The sequence below is a fragment of the Acinonyx jubatus genome, chromosome E1, assembly GCF_027475565.1.
Source record: "Acinonyx jubatus isolate Ajub_Pintada_27869175 chromosome E1, VMU_Ajub_asm_v1.0, whole genome shotgun sequence".
Classification (NCBI taxonomy): domain Eukaryota; kingdom Metazoa; phylum Chordata; class Mammalia; order Carnivora; family Felidae; genus Acinonyx; species Acinonyx jubatus.
The window spans coordinates 38,623,792-38,631,853 of record NC_069397.1 but is presented as its reverse complement, the minus strand read 5'-3'; the positions used below and the strand labels follow the sequence as shown (position 1 = coordinate 38,631,853).

The window sequence follows — 8,062 nt, the reverse complement described above, 5'->3', positions numbered from 1 at the left end:
TTGATTTCGTTTCTGCAGTATTCAGAATTCGAGGACCAAGGCGTTTACTTAGGGGATCAACTCAAGCACTTGAAGATGTTTTGCTGTGCTCTGAATGTAATAGGAACATGTAGGAAATGGAGAAAATTCAGAAAAATAAAAAGGAGAAAGTTAAAATCCCCTAAAATCCCACCACCTCAAAAAAGAATTAAAACATTTGGATGTAAATCCTCCCACTTTCCCGTGGATATAGCCTTATGTTTTGTTCAAAATTGGGGCCATACCATGCTTCCTATTTTGTGATGGATTTTTGTCACTTTGCTTACTTGGTTAATACCCATTCATGTACCGATTGTCATGGCTACCTGGTATTCTATCACATGTATAAACCACAACTTTTTTATCCAAATCCATATGAATATTGGTCCCATTTTTGCTATTGTTTAAAAAAAAATCGCTAGGAACATAACAATAGCAATATCTTTATGAAAAGCCATTCACTAACCCCTTAGGAAGATGGGGGGGGGGGGAAGGAAAGAGAAAATAAAACAATACAGTCAAGAGGCATACCAGATTCAAAGTAATTCAAATGACTCTCCTGTCGAACCTGTTTACATTCTTACCAACAGAGCATGAGGGTACTTATTTTTATGCATGCTAGCACTGGGGATTGAGTTCTCAAATTTAACCAGGTTGAAAAAAAAAAAAAACCACCCACAGGCAACTCACAGTGAAGTTTGGCATCCCTTTAATGAGGACTGACTATGTGCCAGTACTGCCTTAGGTATTGGAGATAAGGATGAATGGAACACCTACCTGCCCTCTGAGCACTCAGGGCAGGGAGGAATTCAAGGGCTTGGCTTTAAGTCAAGGAGAACATGGATGCTAAATACAGGTAGGAAAGCCATGCTGCGGAGCAGGGAAGAAAAGCTCGAAATTCTTCATGATGATGTGGGAAAATCTGGTGTGGGGGTTGGGATGCATTTGAGCTGGCTCAAGATGGATGAATACAGGCACCAACAGGTGGTGAGAGGTGATGGTATTTGGCAAACACCAAAAGGTGCTGGAGGCTCAGGGACTGGAAAGGTGTCACTTCCATGCTTCAGTGGCTCTCACAACTCCCTGCAATCAGGAAGCTCCCCCTTAGATCCATCATCCCACAGCCTCTTATTGACACTTAAATCCCTTCCCTCCAGCTATTCGCAATGGGAATAGATTACTTGGTTGTCCACAGTCACCTTCAGAGAATTCTAGATCAATGCACTATCAAGCATGGTATGGTATGTTTTTATTTGGATTATTCACTCCTTTTTTTTTTTTTAAAGCAACACTGACATATAATGTCATTATGTCCATTTTAAAAGTGAGTCAGAGCATTCCAGGTCACAGGGCAAAAGTCTGAGTGACTTGGATTCCCTGGGCCTCAGGCCCCGAGCCCACCCTGTACACTCTTCTTGGGATGGCCCATGCCAGCCCCGTGTAAAGAGGAAGGCAGCCAGTCCAAGTCCTGGCTCTTCCACTTAAGACCATGGGAGAATTCACTTCATCTCACTGAGCCTATAAAAATGGATTGTAGGAATCATGACCATTAGATTTGAGGGGTGGGAAAGCATTTTGTTAAAAATAACAATGAGATGAAGAACCTGTAACTCCCATCCATGTGGGCAATGGCCAAGTAAGCCAGCCTCTCGCTTTCTCTTTTTATGAATCTCTGTGGCACACACACACACACACACACACACACTTTAAACTTTAAAGTCTCAGACATACTGGCATTTCAGGAATAAGGCAAGTCCCCAAAGATGGCCTTTCTTCAGAAGCTCACGAAAAAGGAATTAAGAAACTTGCCCAACCGTGACCTGGACCCAGAGGTATGAAGGGCATGACAGCCACAGGACCTTTGAATGTGAGATCCCCTTTTCCATCCATTGACCTACACTCCCCCTTTCCTCAGATCTGTCCTATAACGTCAGGAACAGAATGAAATTTCCCACCTGCCCCTTCTCCTTATAGCTCTGTGATACATGTCCCTGGAGAGTCCCACACATCAATACAGAACAAAAACAAAAACAACAAAGAAAAAATACCAAACCTGCCCCCTCACCGCTCCCGCCCCTCTACTATGAGTCGCCTACATGATAGGAGTTCTTTTACTCAGGTTCCAAATACTAGAAATGAAATGGCCTTTTTTTTTTCACTTCTGCTATTTACGCAGAAGTGCCTGCCAGTGACCTCAAGGCTAAACCCACCATATTCAAGTTTATTTTTAGATTTCTCAGCTGTAGAAACCTACAAGATGCCAAAATGAGTTCAGTGATTCAGTCAACAAGGGGAAGGAGTTGCAGGGGACCGAGCCCTGTGGAGAAACTGCTTCAGGCCAGGTACCTTCCTGGTTCGGTTTCGTGTCGTCCTTCCAGAGACAGAGGAAACTCTGTGAGTGATCGTACCTTCGCAGGTATTGAAATCGAGGTTCCAGGTAGTTACATGACTGTCAAAATCAATCAGTTCGTAGTGGAACCTGGATTTGAAATCAGGAATGACTCGAAACCCAGGGTTTTTGTGCCAAACCCTTCCCGCCTCCCTTCTTTTCTCTTGTTCACAGCCAACTCCCACGTACCTCCTTGACCTGAGTGTTTGCACTCTCTCTGCCCTAGCTACCTGTACCTTGCCCTTTTATGCTTGGGAACAAAAATAGGGTCAACCCAGGGAAGGTTCTGGAAACATAAGGTTGTTTTTTTTTTCCTCCCCCCTCAAAGCAGTGGCACAGGCCTGATTCCAACCCATCCAAGGGACTGACTGCTTGCCCCATACAAATCCTGGAGAACAGGAACGAGATACAACTCTCTAGTAACATGGGGCACCGCAGCTGGATCCAGGCTGGAATCCCGGCTTGCACCCTGGAGGCACTTACACGTCACTAAGCCTCCATTACCTTACCTATAAATTGGCAATGATATACCCACTTGTCAGGGTAGTTGGGCCCAGGTCAGATCCCAGCACATAGTTGATGTCTAAAAACTGCTCGTTCTCTTCCTCTCTTACCTCCCCGGGAGAGGGGAACAAGGCTACCACCAGGGAGCAGGGCCCACGGGAAGCTTTGGTAACTATCTCTGAGGAAGCTGAATGGATTCCTTTAGGCCTGCCTCAAACATCTGCAGGGTCCAGGCAAGAGTACCATGCAATGGAGGCCTACATACCACATGCCCAGATATTTATGTTATAGATCAAGCCAATAAACTGTTAAATAACATAGGTTCTATCCTAGTTTGAAAATCTATGTTTCCATAATGAAAAATGTATTCTATAATGACCTAAAAGGCCGTGTTCAAATTTAGAGTTCTCAGACTCCATGGAGAGCCTCCCTCCCAGCCCTCAGCACAGGCCTGCAGTCCACTCCCCTTTTCTCTTTCTCCGCCCCTGCCTGCACATCTAAGCTATGTCTACACCACCACCTACACATACTGCCAGCCTTTGGCCACCTCGTAAACCTGGGAGTTTCTGGATGCTGTGACCTGGAGCATGACGCGGAAGTGGGGACACAGACCCACCACGTGCCCCTCATTTGCCCGACAGGGAGGAGGGCCATCAGAAGGCCAGAAATGGGTCTTCTTCTACCCGGATCTGCGGATAGCATTGCATGTGGTCAAGGCACTGTGTGCCTGTCCTACTAAGCAGGAATTCATGCAGTGAGCTGGCACGACAGTTAACCCCATCCTTCTCCTATTGTTAAGCCGTAAACCTGACATTTGAGAGGAAACTTTACTTTTGACCATTTCAGTCTATTTGCAGTAATCTTTGTCTTTCTCTACCCCCAGGGCAGGAGCCAAGGAGGGGGAGATTCTGATGTGCATATGTGGATAGTTACACATAGAATCTCTTCAGCTCTATTTTTGTTCTCTGCTTAAAAAATCTTTGATCTGAGAGCTATAGGGGATGATGAAACTGTTACATACTGTGTCTCACTTGTGGCAGTGGTTACACAACTGTATGCATTTATAAAAACCCCTAGACGTGGGCACTAAACTAGGTGAACTTTACTCTACGTAAATTATATCCCAAAAAATTATGTAATAAAAGTTCTTTCGTCAAACCACATTTTAAGAAAGGAGCAGGATTTGAAAGAGAAATATGTTCAGGCACCCAAAATAACTTCCTTCAGTGTGACATTTAGCATGAGTCAGTGTCACGAACATCTGTCACATTCGTAGATGCCCATCATCTTACGGATATCTTTTCTGGAGGAAATTCCCTTGTTAAGGTCCTGCCTCCCCAGGAAGAAGTCAAGAACTCAAACTCCCAGGCTCCCTTGAGGCTAGGACATGAGCACGTGACCTACTCTCTGCCAATCAGAAATGCAATGAAGACTGATTTCGAAGTGGGTAGGTGTGAACACCCAGACAGTAAGGGGCTTACATTTTTGCTGACGTCTTGGCAGTAGAGGCGGTCCACTCTGGGGCTTTCGGTGGTGGAGTGTAGAGGGGAAAGAGGATGGATGGGGGAGTTCCATTCCTTGCTCTCGGCTACTGGCTGTGAGTCCCCTTTGGGAAAGTCCTTAACTTCTCTGAGTTTCTATTTCCTCATCTGCAGAATGGGCAGCAGAATACTTACCTCGCAGGATTATTGTGAGATCGAATGAGGTGATGCAGGGTCTGGCATGCCGCAGAGTCCGAATAAGTATTAGCTCCCTTCCTTCCTCAAATGGTAGGTAAGATCCTTGAAATTAATGGCCCTGCCTTACCAGCCTTCCCAGAGTACAGACCCTATGAGTTTTATTCAGAAGCCAAAGCTGACGCTAACCTGTAAGGAGCAGGGGCAGGTGGCCATGCAATTAGGTAGAGATAGGCACACTAAGCTTCCCTCCTCCACCCAAATCCTCCCTGTTGTACCAGAGTGGCCACTATTTCATGAGCTCTAGGTGAATCCTGTTTGGGGTCAATTCAACAGAAAAACCCTTCGGTGTGACTTAACATCCACTGGTTGAACACCAAAAATATGCCAGATGCTGTGAAATAAACATCTAAGAAATAAATAAGGTGCCACTTAGTTGTACCCTGATGGAGAAAGATGCATACATGCCAAGGATAAATATTAGACTGAGGGTGCCATCACAGCAGTGTGAACAGCATGGTGTGGGCATCAGGTGCGAATGGCATGCTGTGGGCTTGAGACATCAGAAATTCCTCAGGAGCTGAGGGCTGTTTGAGTTGGGTCTTAAATAACAAGTTAGAGTCTAACAGGGGAAGAAAGAGACTTCTCCCCTTGAGAAGTGCATAGTGCTTTGGGAGAACTCAAAGTTGGCCCAGAAAGGCTGGGTACAGGTTGGGGTTGGAGACTGAGGCCAGGGCTGGTGAATGAGCTGTGTTGAGAAGGGCTTTGCATGCACAAGAGGAGAACAAAGCAGACATGGTCTCCCTAAACAACTGTGTGAGAAGGATGGTTTCAAGACTCCTCCTGTGTTTTCTTTCTCACCAATGCTCTACTAGGATTTCCGAAATGTGCTTAAACAGAGCTTCTCTGAATGCCACAGCCCCTCCTTGATCAAGGAGATGATCAATGGAATCCCCAACCGTGAGGCCAGAGAGGACATCCAGGATCATCTGGTTCAGCCCCCAGAGGAGGAAGCAAGAGAGGGGCTCCTGGAAACTTGGCGGGCCAGGCTGAGACTGGAACTCCAAACTCTCCCACCACAACAGATGGTCTTGAGCTAAACAAGCATAAAGACACTGGGCTTTCTAATAACTAACATGTACAAACTCCAGGCACTGAGCCAGCAGCCCGCAGGTGAGAGATCACGGGCAGCTTCTTGGAATGTGCCGTGGGGACTGCTGAGTGGCTCTAGGCCCTGGGCCTGAGCCTGTTCATATGCCCCAATTTGGGAGGGTCCTCCAGGACCCAGGAGTGGACCCTGACTGCGGTGAAGTCAGATGGGATGCAGCAGCAGCTTGTTGGGGATGTGATCCTGTGCTTTGAGAGGAGGGGCTTCAAGCCGGGTGGGGATGAAGATGCTACAGGCACCAGAGTCCTTGCCAAGCACGGTCGTGACCTGCAGACGAAGCCCTTCTAATGAGCCCTCCTCAGCTGCGGGAGCTCCGGCTGGTGGCAGCCATGGTCTGGGAAGGCCTCGACGTGGTCTGGTCCTCAAGGGCCCTGATAGGACACAGTGACTCAGCAGAGACTGCCCCCGACACCATCAGAGGGGACTTCAGCATCCACATCAGCCACACCAGTGACTCCATGGAGTGGGCCCAGACGGAGATCCAGCTATGGTTCCAGAGCAGTGAGCTGGTGGATTGGGCAGACGAAGCCAACCAAAGCAGCATTTACCCAGCCTGAGCCCTCAGGCTGCCCTCAGCTGCCCCATCAGCCACCCAGGATCAACTACCTCTGTCAACAAGAACTCGAGCCCACATCCATGGTCTACCTATCTGCTCCAGACCACCTCCTTGTCCACCTTCTGCCCCACTGCAGCCCAGGGGGGTTGAGCAACCAAACTTTACGCACCTTCAAGTATCCTAAGCCAGCAAGGACTCAGACCAAATCCTCTCTGTACCAAAGTGCCAGAAAACCTTTGGGGTGTCTCCAAAAGTGTGTAGTGTGACCTCCCTTCCCCGAGAGGAGGTGGACATTAAAATTCAGTGTGTCATGCACAGAGGTGGATCATTTATTATTTTCTGCCATGTCTGAGGTAACGATGAAGACTTTATGGAAAGTTGTAAGAGTCTGAGAGTAGAAATAAAGCTTACCCTCTCACACACCTTAATTAATTAATTAACTAACTAACATGTACAGACTCCATTGTGAAATATGTAGGATTAGCCTACATATGGTGGGCTCGGTCTGGGGGGTGGGGAGTTGGCACTGTGGATTTCTCACCCATCACTTGCCTTAAGATCAACCTCACCATTTCCGGCCCCTGCTTTCACCACAGAGGCTATTTTAGCCCGAGTTTCCAGTCGCCCTCACCACCTCCCCGAGATAAAGGTCACTGCAGAAGTCATCACCAGGTTCTCACTAAGGAACAAAAAGAGCCAAGGGGATTCTGGGCAGCCCTCCATCACACACAGGGGCTCTGGCACGGAGCTGTTGGGACAGTTGGCATAGTGTGGCCATCCCTTCTCCCCATGGGCTGAAACTACAACGGCATGAGGTTTCTCTGAGCAATTCTAGAACAACTGCTCCCTTGCTTTCCCTTTCACCTTTCCTCAGACCCCCATCCTCACCTGCCCCCACTCCTTCCCTCACAGAGCTTGGCGACGTGAAAAACACAGACCTATAAACTCTTCCTCTCGGCACTGAACCCAGGTGGCAAAACAGGAAGCATCTTCTTGTCAAGGCAAACCCATTGTGTTCTCTGTGCACGCGTGTCCCGACAAGCAGCAGGAAACCGCCACCGGGCCGTGGCAACAGGTGTCAGGGTGACCTGACGCCTCCTGCTAGCCTGTGCCTGGCCCTCCTTCCCTTTCTTCCTCCTGGACAGCCGCCTCCTTCCTCCTGCAGCCTGACAGCTCTTCACCTCGTACCTCTTGCTCCTGCCCTTCGTGGTGGCCCAAGGCCTGATTCAGACCTTAAAAGGCCCTAAACCCTAAAAAGATTATAGCCGCTCTCCAAATGTAATCTGTAACACTGGCCAACCAACACACACACACACACACACACACACACACACACACATGCTGGAATTAAGAGAGCTGCTTCTTTAGATTTTTGGGTTACAAAATTCTAGGTAAGTTCAAAGCAGAACGTTTCTCAAATTTGGGGTGTCCCTGTCTGGTTGGAGCCCTAAATCTAACTAACCAAGTTACCCAGCACTGATGGAAGCCCACTCTGCTTGGCTTCACATGGGAGTAGATTGTTCCCAAGTAAACTAAAACAGGGATTGGAGCTGGGGGAGGACTAAGAGATATGATCGTGGACTTGATCTACTTGCCCAGAGGGACTGGAAGCCAGAGGACACTCGGGAGAGTCAGGAAATTGGTGCTTTGACCAGGGCTCCAGCTGCAGGAAAGGCAGGACTGAGTTTCTGCAGATCTGGCTCCCTCCAAGGGACTCTGGGCATGCTTCCTTCTGGTAGGTCTCTCCAGAT

At 48.0% G+C, this 8,062-nt stretch overlaps 1 pseudogene; it reads left to right on the top strand.

The window, feature by feature from the left end:
* Positions 1-5,420: 5,420 nt before the first annotated feature.
* Positions 5,421-7,516, top strand: LOC106980456 (nucleoside diphosphate kinase, mitochondrial-like; annotated as a pseudogene).
* Positions 7,517-8,062: the final 546 nt, after the last annotated feature.